At 34.3% G+C, this 13,600-nt stretch overlaps 2 protein-coding genes across 7 annotated transcripts in view; one reads left to right on the top strand and one right to left on the bottom strand.

The window, feature by feature from the left end:
• Positions 1-13,600, top strand: part of LOC142226314 (uncharacterized) — a 549,856-nt gene that overhangs the window by 411,346 nt on the left and 124,910 nt on the right. For all 4 annotated transcript variants that reach the window (XM_075296241.1, XM_075296237.1, XM_075296238.1 and 1 more), the window contains one exon: positions 4,788-4,825. The gene's annotated coding sequence lies outside the window, so the exon portion shown is untranslated. The remainder of the gene's footprint in view (positions 1-4,787; positions 4,826-13,600) is intronic.
• eys (eyes shut) overlaps positions 1-13,600 on the bottom strand; it is a 513,219-nt gene that overhangs the window by 418,689 nt on the left and 80,930 nt on the right. The gene's annotated exons all lie outside the window — the stretch shown is intronic.

Below are 13,600 nucleotides of genomic sequence, written 5' to 3'. Positions count from 1 at the left end.
CGAAAAATATTTACTTATTTTTATGACATCGGCGTGATGCCAACGTTTGTAATACTGTTTAGTTAAAATTTTCTACAAATATTCAAAAATTTCTAAAATTAACAGAAAGTTTTCTTCCTGGTGGGTTCACTGTTTTTTCAGTGCACTTACCCGCAAAGAAAAAAGAAAAGTTTGGAACACGTGTACCGAAAACTTTTTTCTTTTGTTAGAGTTTTTTGAATTTCTTCGAAAATTTTAATTTTTTTATCACCAAAAAAATTCGTTAGTTACAAAATTTTTATTTTTTAAAATAAAAAATAATTTTTGAACCAACAACACAGTCCATTTCGTTTATATCATGCACTGTTCTTTTCTGACTTTAAGTCTTTAATCAGACACATTTTACAGTTTCATAGTATAAATTTAATATAGTAGTATGTAATGTTGAACACTTTTTCGGAATCGAACATATCTGGAATATATGTAAAAAAAAATCTTTTTTGTTTTCGGTCGAAGCAGGGCTTGAACCCGGGACCGTTGGTATCCCAGGCGGATGTAGCAACCACTGATCCACGGTGCCCAACTAATGTTTATGCTTCTGTTAAATAAAGTTTGTTTAATCGGCTCGTGGGCGCCGCAAGCTATACTATATAAATAAAACTTATATGGATAATTGTCTATTGGTGACAGTAACAGCTACGTAGCCCAGTGGATAGTGTGCTGGCTTACAAATTGCAGGGTCCGCGGTTCGATTCTCCGTCCAGGCAAAAGGTAAAATTTAAACAAGTATATACGGAGGTAAGTTCGGCCAGGCCGAATCTTATGTACCCTTCACCATGGATTGCGTAGAAACTTCTACTAAAGACGGTCATCCACAATTAAATTACTTGGGTTGCGACCGATGGCAAGGCATCTTAAAACTTCTTAACATCATCTTCTAAATTGTAAGCTAGTTCAGGCGGGATATATAGTAAACAAAAGAAAGGTAGATTAAATATGTTACGTATATATTCAGTTCTTGACCGATATACATATAGTGGGAAGAAATAATTGCGAACCGATATGAACTTTTGTGCAGTAATTATAGAGCCAAAATTGAAATATGGCGGTCGCTTTATATGGGGGCTATATACAATTATGAACACGAGTCTACCAAAAATGGTAGAATTCTTAATAATTTGGAAGATCTTGCAAAATATTCCTCTCCAACTATGAAATGCTTCATACATTTTCTATAGAAATAAAATTTTGAAATAAAAAAAGAAATAAGAAATAAAAGAAATTAAATTTTGACATAGAAATAAATTTTTGACAAAATTTTGTATAGAAATTATATTTTGACAAAATTTTCTAAAGACATCAAATGTTGACAAAATTTTCTATAGAAATATAAAATTTTGAAAAAATTTTCTATGGCAATAAAATTTTGGTAGTATGAACTTTGCTCCTCCAAGAAGCTCCGAAGGTCAAATCTGAAGATCGGTTTATATAAGAGCTATATATAATTATGGACCGATATGAAGCAATTATGGTATGTTTGTTAGAGACCATATACTAACACCACGTGCCAAATTTCAGCCGGATCGGATGAAATTTGCTTCTCTTAGAGGCTCCGCAAGCCAAATCTGGGGATCGCTTTATATGGGGGCTATATATAATTATGGACCGATTTCGACCAATTTTTGCATGGTTGTTAGAGATCATATACCAACACCACCTACCAAATTTCAGCCGGATCGGATGAAATTTGATTCTCTTAGAGGCTCCGCAAGCCAAATCTGGGGAACGGTTTATATGGGGGCTATATATAATTATAGACCGATGTCGACCAATTTTTGCACGGTTGTTACATACCATATACCAACACTATATACCAAATATCAGCCAGATCGGATGAAATATGCTTCTCTTAGAGGCTCCGCAAGCCAAATCTGGGGATCGGTTTATATGGGGGCTATACGTAAAAGTGGACCGATATGGTCCATTTGCAATACCATCCGACCTACATCAATAACAACTACTTGTGCCAAGTTTAAAGTCGATAGCTTATTTCGTTCGGAAGTTATCGTGATTTCAACAGACGGGCGGACGGACGGACATGCTCAGATCGACTCAGAATTTCACCACGACCCAGAATATATATACTTTATGGGGTCTTAGAGCAATATTTCAATGTGTTACAAAAGGAATGACAAAGTTAATATATCCCCATCCTATGGTGGAGGGTATAAAAATTAATTGAAGTTGTTATAGTTGTCCTTAGTGCAACAAAATTTTCTTTCATTTTAAGATACCCATTGTAAAGTTGGGTCATGAGTGCGATGATTACGAATCATCAAAGGTAATAGTGGAGACGGTGGATGAAATGGCGGATGCCGCAACAATCCTTGATCTTATACCTAAGGTATGTGACCGTTGCTGCCGGGACAATGGTCCCCAGAAGATATGCCAGGGATACTAGGGAAATAACAGCTACATCGATGGATCGAAGATGAGTGCGAACTCGGGACGGGGCGTATATGTGGAGGACTCGTACACCGATATTGTACGATATTCTATTCCGATTACCGGACCACAGCACAATCCTGCAGGCAAAAGTGCGTGCTATAATAGAATGTGTTGAATTGATCCGCAGTATCATGAGGCCATAAAAAGGCAACAGCAAACATTACGGTTCGATCAACGAATACTCGGTATATGACAGGATCCACATCGTATGGGTTCTTGGCCATCTCGAAATATGAGGAAAAGTATTTGCCTTTACGAACTCACGATAAGAGCTAGAACATACAACGAAGTGAACTTAGAGAACGCAAACCCAATAAAGGCAAGGCGGACCGAATTGGATGAATGGGCACACATATGTTACAGCAATGTGGACCAAGGGCGACGACAATACTATGGGGTGACACAAACAAGGAAAGGCTGGAGAACTTCTCAAGGTGAATGGGATGAGAGTCAGGAAGACTGTGGGAATAATGATCGGGCACCTAGAATTGAAAGCACGTCTTCGCCGAATATGAGCAACAGTAGATGTTATATATAGATCGTGTTTTAAGGATAATGAGACCTTGGAACACTACTATTGTCACTGCACTGCCTTTAATATGTAATTGGGGACCTAGCCCAGCTAGTTCATTCAGTGCATTGTGATATCACTAGTGGTTAACTGTCTAAGCAATGAGTGTGGTTCCATTCTTCGTTTCGACCATAGACAAGGGACTTTCTTTTTATTGCCGAGTCCGAACGGTATTTCACTTTACGATGAAACCACTTAGAGTAGCTTCAAACTCTCAGAAATGTCACCAGCATTAATGAAAGAGGTGACAATTTTCTTGGTGTTTGATCGAAACTGTGATTGAATCCTTTGTATATAAGGCGCGCATGCTCACCGTTCTACCACGGAGGCCGCCGTGAGGGTCAATGTTCGCACTCCGCACGTACTCATCGATCGTTGGGTCGAAGTAAATGCTGAATTTTATCCTAAACACAGAAAAACCTTTCGGTCGCAGACTGTGGACATTCCACGTGGACTCAGCATTAACGCACTCAGCTCGCGTCAGCCAAGAATGGCTTGAGAAGTAGGATCCTCGCTTCATTTCCGCCATGGCCACCAAATTTTCTGGATCTCAATTGGTTTGAATTTGGCGCCTAGGGAATTTTGGAGAACAAGGTTGGGAGTTAAACATACCCGGTATTGAAGTCCTGGGTAGAAAAACTCTTCTCGCAATCAGCGCTCGCTTCATTTATAACGCACAATGACCACCCACATCTCCGTATCTCAATCTGTTGAACTTTTGCTTTTGGGGCATTTTGGAGAGTAAGGTTGGCACTATAAAAATACCAAAGTGTCGTCGATCATCTCAAGGCGCCGCTTCATCGGTAATGAACCAAAATACGGCAGAACAATTTTTGTGCAGTGTGTGATGGCTTTGCACACTGAAAAAAAAAATAATACCGTGAAGCCAAAGATTTCATGTCCTTATTGCGAATTTTGCTTAGAATAGAAGATGCATTTCTCCGATATAAAGTTTTTTTTCTTATTCAAAAATCGATAAAAATCGATTGAAACAATGAAGTCGTTTTGTCATTATAATTAAATTATTTGACTCAAAAATGGGAATCTTGACATGAAAGGAAATTTTATTTGACTAAGATCAACGTATGAAAAATTCTTCAAAATTAATGCAATTATCTTTAAATTTGTTGTCTTTTTGCATCTTGACTACAAAGCGAAAAAAAACCTTTCAAAAATAGGACATGGGTTTAAACACTTTATTTTAAAAACGATTTTTACTTGAAACATAGCATTATTTTTAATTGAAATCAGGTCTAAATTTACAATTTTAAATTTTCGTAAACACATTTTTAAAGAACTTTAATAGCACATGAAAAAAAAAAGCTGAAAAAATGAATCAATTTCAAATTTTTTCCCTAGGATGAAATAAATTTTGAATTTAAAAGAAATTTAAATATATTTGTATCTTAAAAGTGCCCTAACTTCAATTCTCCGCTTATTTGGCACGGAAACAATACCAATATAATTAGTATAAAGACGAAATCTTAGGAAAATGACATGATTTTTTTCAGTATAGGCTGTTTGAAGACCACAATTCGTAGCAAAGTTGGCCAATTCGACCAAATCTAAACAGGTTCTAAAATTTGATTTTATTTCCAAATTTCAGTAAAATTACCAATTGTTGCATTATATATCAGCTACCCTCACCTCAACTATAATCTGAACTCTTTGCCAATTCATCATTTAGCATATTTTAATCTTTATGTATTTATTTTCTCTTTTTTTACAGTGCTCATCGTCCTATTTAAAAACAACTCATAAATATTGGTGAGTATTCCCAAAAAATAAATTAAATGTTCCTGTCGTAGAGAAAAAGAGTATATTCTAAAAAAAAAAAACGAAAATTATCTTTATCATCGTTATGTTCATAAATAAATACATATGGAGTGATTTCTAATTAAGTTGAAATTCCCCATTGATATTTCCTTTATATGTTCGGCGATTATGCTTAGTTTATGACGGTGTATGAAACGCAATACATACACCTTGAGTACCATATTCCTCGAAGAGCCATATATATTTTTTCTTTCGTCTTTTGGGTATAGAATTCCAGTTTTATTCATTAATTGTTGTTTCGCATTGCTTATCTTTTACCTTGCATAATGCTGAAGGAAGAAAACCGAAGAAACATGAAATTCATAAAATTTCATTTTTAAATAACATTTTTTCCACTCACAAGAATTATGTATTCCAGGGTATTATTATCATATTCCCCGCTCTGTTGGTTGTGGGCGTTGATGTGGTTTCTTTTAAACGGTGTAAAAATTAAGTAGTACATACAAAAATGAAAAGCATGTATCGCACTAAAGAAGTGCTTAAAATAACATCCGCAGTTGAACCGAACAGACTTTATTTTACTCTATTAAAATATATTGTAACGAGTAAGTAAAGTAGAAAGTCGGGCGTGGCTGACTATATCATACCCTAAAGCACCTCTACTGAATTAGTAAAGTAAGCATTTGTGGGGTAAAATTGATATAGGGTTGGGAGATAAACTGCAGTTTCAGTTTATGGATACTTTGGCTCAAATCCGAACGGAAATGTTTGAAATTAGGAGCTATAGTCGGTGTTGCCAGGGAAATTTTCGGTTTACACTACAAGGACAAAAAAAAGTTTCCTACTTTCCCCTATATTCCCGAAATATTTCCCCTACATTATTTATACCCTGCTCCACACTGTGGAACAGGGTATTATAAGTTAGTGCATATGTTTGCAACACCCAGAAGGAGACGACATAGACACATGGTGTCTTTGGCAAAAATGCTCAGGGTGGGCTCCTGAGTCGATATAGTCATGTCCATCTGTCCGTGAACACATTTTTGTAATCAAAGTCTAGGTCGCAGTTTTAGTCCAATCGACTTCAAATTTGCCACAAGTATGTGTTTTGACTCAGAATAGATCCCTATTGATTTTGATTCAGTTTTAGATATAGCTCCCATATATATCTTTCGCCCGATATGGACTTATATGGCCCCAGAAGCCAGAGTTTTACCCTAATTTGCTTAAAATTTTACACAAGAAGAACAGTTAGTACTATAGTCAAGTGTGCCAAATTTTATTGAACTCGGTTCCGATTTAGATATAGCTCCCATATATATCTTTCGCCCAATATGGACTAATACGGGCCCAGAAGCCAGAGTTTTACCCCAATTTGGTTGAAATTTTGCACAAGGAGTAGAATTAGCATTGTAGCTATGCGTGCCAAATTTGGTTGAAATCGGTTCAGATTTAGGTATAGCTCCCATATATAGCTTTCGCCCGATTTACACTCATATGACCACAGAGGCCAATTTTTAACTCCGATTTGGTAGAAATTTTGCACAGGGAGTAGAATTAGCATTGTTGCTATGCGTGCCAAATTTGGTTGAAATCGGTTCAGATATAGATATAGCTGCCATATATATATATATATATATATATATATATATATATATATATATATATATATATATATATATATATATATATATATATATATATATATATATATATATATATATATATATATATATAATATATATATATATATATATATATATATATATATATATATATATATATATATATATATATATATATATATATATATATATATATATATATATATATGTTTTTCTGATTTCGACAAAAATGGTCAAAATACCAATATTTTCCTTGTAAAATCGCCACTGCTTAGTCGAAAAGTTGTAAAAATGACTCTAATTTTCCTAAACTTCTAATACATATATATCGAGCGATAAATCATAAATATATTTTAGCGAAATTTCCTTACAATTGCTTCAGATTTAAATGTTTCCCATATTTTTTTACTAACATTGTGTTCCACCCTAGTGCATTAGCCGACTTAAATTTTGAGTCTATAGATTTTGTTAGAAGTCTATCAAATTCTGTCCAGATCGCGTGATACTTCAATGTATGTATTTGAGACAAAACTTTATATTTATATAGCCCCCAACACATTTGACGGATGTGATATGGTATCGAAAATTTAGATCTACAAAGTGGTGCAGGGTATAATATAGTCGGCCCCGCCCGACTTTAGACTTTCCTTACTTGTTTTCGTTAAATTTAAACAAAATTTACAAAACAAAAATGGTTCTATGTGCTTTATTATATTAAAACAACGTCTATAACGTAGAAAATAAATTTGTATTACCACCACTGTTGCCCCAGTTGGTAGAACTCTACAAAAACTAGTAATTTTTTCTGTTTGGTAGATTGCTAGAATTCTTGATATTTTGGTAGATTAAATCACTATAGAAATAAAATTTGAAAAAAGTTTCTATAAACAAATTTTTTGAGAAATTTTTCTATAGAAAAAAATTTTGAGAAAATTTTCTACAGAAATTATATTTTGAATAAAATTTCTATAGAAATACAACTTTAAGAAAATTTTCTATAGAAAAACAATTTCGACAAAATCTTCTATAGAAATAAAATTTTTACTAAAATTTCTACAGGAATAAAATTTTGACAAAATTATCTATAGAAGTATTTGTTTAGTAGATTTGTGGTAAGAATTTCTTAAAATTTTGATAGATTTTTTTTTTTTTTGGCACGAGTGGTAACCGTTGTTACCGGCTTCTAATTTCCTCTTCTGGAGCCACCAAAATGTAAAAATTATTATACCTTAAACCACATGGTGGTCAGGGTATAATAAGTTTGATCTGCCAAAAAATGTGCCTACCAGAAATATTGATTTTAGACCCCAGAAATATATACCGATCGACTCAGAATCACCTCCTAAGTCGATCTTGAGTTTGGTGTCCGTCCGTCTGTTCATGTAAGAAAAAATTTCGTGCGATTCCCAAAACTAGTAAGAATGAACTATTGAATGGTTAACATGGTCATGATTTGGCGCCAATGATTTTTTTTCCTTTATGAGAGGATGTAATTTCGTGTCTTGTAGTTAAAAAGTACAACAGTACATTTCCTGGTTTTAACAATACTTTTTGGAAATCTTAAAATATGGATTATAATTTAGTTAAATTTTCGCACGAGTTAGTTTATTCTTCCTATTAAACAGTTAACCTTTTGTTCGGTGTATATCACTATTTTCTGATATGAAAGCCAACATTATGCTAACATAAAAAGCCAACATCATACAAAATCTTTCCGCACTACAACTATGTACATTCAATCTCCTTTATATCTTTAGCAAAAAAAAACTTTGCTTTAATCTGCTCCTTAAGGAAATATTAAATTTTCTATACACTTGCAAAACTCTCGCTCTCTCTCCCTATCTTCACATAAATACCTATTACCGTTTGTAGTTCTTTGCTACTTAGAGTTTAGGAATTTGCACAGAATAAAATGAAAATATGTATTAAAAATATAATATAATGTTTCTCTTTTCGTTTTTTTTTGTTTCCCTCTCTTGTCTTCGACATCGACCATTTTACTTTGTTTCATTTGCTTAAACATAATCTCTTATGCAAAGACATGATACTTTGTTAAAAATATAAATAAAATAAAAAAAAAACGACAAAGAAGTCAAAAAGACTTATTTAAATGGGAATAGCTGGCCAGAGAAGGGGGAGTAGCATAAGTAGTCATCATAGTAGCATAGATAGGGATGCCATTGTAGAAATTGTGGAGTGATATAAAATTGGTGACGTTATTCGTAAGTAATAAATAAATGAAAAAATGGTATGATGGTCGCAAATGTGGAATATATGTTGATTCTGTATTGACCAGTACCATATATCCGAGGGTATTTGTTCACAGAAATAAAAATGTCTGTCACTAACATCGATAATAACACGATGCAGTTACTTTTTGTGCATTTATTTTTGTTTTAATTAATAGAATTATTTGAATCAATTAAATTGAATTTTAATTGTTTAAAATTCCGGTGATTTTTTTCTGTGCCCTCTTCATCGACATCCCATTTATGTGCAAAAGCCTTCCAGTATCAGTATTTCTGTTATGCCTCTGGATGCATAAGAAACAGTATCATGCCATCATCATTTCACCAGAGGGTGATGATCTTGGTCGTCTGGGGTAGTGAAGACAAAGACGAAGAATACTGGCAGACTGACATAAGTTCCTTGAATGAATGGACTATAGACTATGTTTGCAAGCCATAGCCTCCTTAGAGGGCTTTAATAGAAGATAGATAAGACGTAGAAATGAGGATAGGTAGCTATGGTAGGTAGATAGGTAACACCTTATGGCGGTATGAATGAATGACTGACTGACTGGGTGGCTAAAAGGCAGGTTGGTAAATGACATTACTAACCCAAATAAATTTCTATTCTCAGTTACTTGATACCTTTCCGTTTCTTCTTCGAAACATTTGTATATTCGCTAGAGGGGAATAATTGCTACTTTTCCTACTTCTTCTTCGTCTTATTTGAAATGACATTTATTTTTCTCTAGACTTTAGACCAATTTGTATGGACTCATTTGATGGCATAACAACTTGTTGTCTGCTATTGGAGTAAATGAATGATGACTTGCTTTTTGCATGGGATGGAGGGTGGTCGGTAGTCTATTAGAGTCAAAACTGAAGCAGACTATTTATTCTTTGAAATAACAGCTGCAGAGGATTAATTTGATGAAACGGCATGAATTCAACTCAAAGTACAAAGTACTAATAATAATGATAATAACCTTATAGAGAAGATTTGTAAGCTTTTTAGATTTTGAACTTATTTCAACCTACACAAAATGTCGTTTTACTTTGTTGTATGCCTGTCTAGCGTAGAGAGGTAATAAATAGATTGATCTATTATTGAAAATGAAATGTCGTAGGTGTGATGGCGGATGCCTTTGATTTTAATAAAATATATTAAGGAGTTATGTTGTTAAAAGAAAACCATTAATTTTCGATCTTTCTTAGGGGAAGGTGGAAACCTTTCCCTTAAAGGAAGGATTGGGCAATCCTAGTATTGCAATCTGCCGTAAAGCATTTAGGTTATACGTACTCAGAACAACCAAAACATCGATGTGATGGGGTCATTCACCGTATAGTCTTGACTTGCCACCGAATGACGAAAAACTCAAATTTAAAAGAGAATATAATCTCATATTTTTCCATACTCAATTCCCGCTTCGTTGGTTCAGAATCAATACCAAACTCATTAGTGTAAAGGCAAAATCTTCGAAACCCGTGGAGTCAAAACATAGAATACTATAGGGAAGCCGGGGCACACAAACACTTCAGCTGCAAACCATGGACATTCCCATAGGATTCAGTACCGCCGCAGAGCCATTTTCGTGTGATGGCTTTGTCGGCCAATTAAAACCTTAATTGATTTTGGTCGAAAAACTCAATCAATTTTTGCGGCAGTTAATTATTTATTGTGTCATAATTTTTTTATTTATAATTATTTTATCTTTAGATGATACATTTTTCTTGAAATTATGTATGAGTTTATATTTTTTTATACCCTCCACCATAGAATGGGGGGTATATTAACTTTGTCATTCCGTTTGTAACACATCGAAATATTGCTCTAAGACCCCATAAAGTATATATATTCTGGGTCGTGGTGAAATTCTGAGTCGATCTGAGCATGTCCGTCCGTCCGTCTGTTGAAATCACGCTAACTTCCGAACGAAACAAGCTATCGACTTGAAACTTGGCACAAGTAGTTGTTATTGATGTAGGTCGGACGGTATTGCAAATGGGTCATATAGGTCTACTTTTACGTATAGCCCCCATATAAACGGACCCCTAAATTTGGCTTGCGAGGCCTCTAAGAGATTTGGTACATGGTGTTGATATATGGTCTCTAACAACCATGCAAAAATTGGTCCATATCGGTCGATAATTATATATAACCCCCATATAAAGCGATCCCCGGATTTGGCTTGCGGACCCTCTAAGAGAAGCAAATTTCATCCGATCCGGCTGAAATTTGGTACATAGTGTTAGTATATGGTCTCTAACAACCATGCAAAAATTGGTCCACATCGGTCCATAATTATATATAGCCCCCATATAAACCGATCCCCCGATTTGGCTTGCGAGGCCTCTAAGAGAAGCAACTTTCATCCGATCCGGCTGAAATTTGGTACATGGTGTTAGTATATGGTCTCTAATAACCATGCAAAAATTGGTCCACATCGGTCCATAATTATATATAGCCCCCATATAAACCGATCACCAGATTTGACCTCCGGAGCCTCTTGGAAGACCAAAATTCATCTGATTCAGTTGAAATTTGGTACGTGATGTTAATATATGGCATCAAACTCCCATGCAAAAATTGGTCGGTATCGGTCCATAAATATATATAGGCCCCACATAAACCGATCCCCAGATTTGACCTCCAGAGCCCCTTGGAAGAGCAAAATTCTTCCCATTCGGTTGGAATTTGGTACGTGATGTTAGTATATGGTATCCAACAACCATTCAGGAATTGGTTCCTATCAGTCCATAATTATATATAGTTCCCATATAAACCGATCCCCAGATTTGACCGCCGGTGCCTTTTGGAGAAGCAAAATTCAACCGATCTGCGTGAAATTTGGTACGTGGTGATAGTATATGATATTTAACAACCATGCCAAAAATGGTCCATAATCATATATAGCCCCATATAAACCGATCCCAAGATTTGGTTTTGGAGCCTCTTGGAGGAGCAAATTTCATCCGAGTGAGTTGAAATTTGGTACATTGTGCTTGTATATGGTCGTTAACAACAATGACCTAGTCCATATCGGTCTATAGTTATATATATCCCTCAGATAAATCGATTGCCAATCACACAAAAATTGGTCCATATCAAGTTCATAATTGCATATAGCCCCATATAAGCGACCCCCATATTTCAATTCTGGCTCTCTACGTACCGTGCAAAAAGTCCATATCGATTCGTAATTATTTGTAGACTTAACTATACAAAACTTTTTTGTCTAATATATACCACGTAAGGACTAACTCACAATTTAGAAGACGATGTTAAGAAGTTTTAATATACCACAACCCAAGTAATTCGATTGTGGATGACATTCTTTCGTAGAAGTTTCTACCGTCCATGGTGGAGGGTACATAATATTCGGCCTGACCGAACTTACGGCAGTATATACTTGTTTAGTTTAATATGTATCACGTATGGAATAACTTACAATATACAAGACGTTGTTAGGAAGTTTTAAGATACCTTGCAATCGGGAAGCAATCCAAGAAATTCAATTGTGGATGACAGTCTTTAGTAGAAGTTTCTACGCAATCCATGGTGAAAGGTACATAAGATTCGGTCTGGCCGAACTTACGGCCGTATATACTTGTTTCTGTTCTTCTATTTTTACAATTTATAAATTTTATGTTGTCCCAACTTTATAGAAGCTAAACTTTCTAAAGATTTTTTTTGTTTTATTTAAAATATTAATTGGGATAAGTAATATTTTTATTGGAAATTATCAATAATTTTATTAGTTGATTTTATGTTTTAATTTGATTAAAAAGTTGTGTCAATTAATTTTTTAATTGATTACGTTTTCAACTCTAATCAACGTTTTAGCTGGAAATATTTTCGTGATATTTTATTCTGTGTATATAAGTTATTTGAAAGTACAGTTTTGTTTGTCAGGAAATAAAGTATAAATTAAATTTTATAGCAATTTCACTCAATAGATGTTTTTTATTAAGCAAATAATTTATACTCGTAAGTGGTAAACATGTACTCGGTGTTGCTCCCCACTGTACACTCTGAATTTTGGTTGAGAAGCAATAAAGAAATTCTTTTTATTTTAAGTGGGCCTAAGCAATAGTTATAAATTTATAATATAATGAAGTATATTATCTGAAACTATGTAAATGATCACCTTCCTTCCTTCCTTTATATTAAATCTTAAAACAAGATCTTAGAACACCTCAACAAAAATATTGCACATTTTTATGGAACTCATTTAACTAACGGACTATGTTGATGTTTTTGTAAAAACATATTTACCAAACCACATTATGCCTTTATGGCATCCTGTATATTTACGACTAAACGATTTATTATGCATAGATACAATTTTTACGGCTTTTCGTCCTTTACCATCATCGTAATCACAAAAAAGAAGAGGTTATAAAATTGTGACCATGACCATGAAATTAAAATAAATACATCAGTGTTTGGGTCTGTTATCTTTGTGGAAATTCCGATTTTCCCTATAACACTAACACTAAAAGTACTTGCTAACGTATATTCTTCTGACTTTTGACACGCATAGTAATCCTGTAAACTATATAGGAAAATCCTTACAATGATCTTTAGGCCTATCAATGTAACCATTTTTATAGGCCAATTCAATATGTAAAATGTCAAGTGGTTTGTGGAAGTTAGTGTGTGTGTGTGTGGAAGGCTACTATCGAGATCTTTGAAATAATCCCTAAAAGCTCAACAAGCACAAATATGTAAAGTAACCCCACAAGTTTTCTTATCACTTTACTATCACAGGGCTTAAAGAAGTGGAATTTATGGCCCATAAAATGAATTAAAACCACATTAATCCCTTTTTAGATGATGTGTTATCTATGAAATGTTGTCACATGCATAAAACAGTCATGCTGAGATAAACTTCTGCTCACAACAGCATAAC

The sequence above is a fragment of the Haematobia irritans genome, chromosome 2 (genome assembly GCF_050003625.1).
Source record: "Haematobia irritans isolate KBUSLIRL chromosome 2, ASM5000362v1, whole genome shotgun sequence".
NCBI classification, from domain to species: domain Eukaryota; kingdom Metazoa; phylum Arthropoda; class Insecta; order Diptera; family Muscidae; genus Haematobia; species Haematobia irritans.
This window is presented reverse-complemented; position numbering and strand designations above follow the sequence as displayed.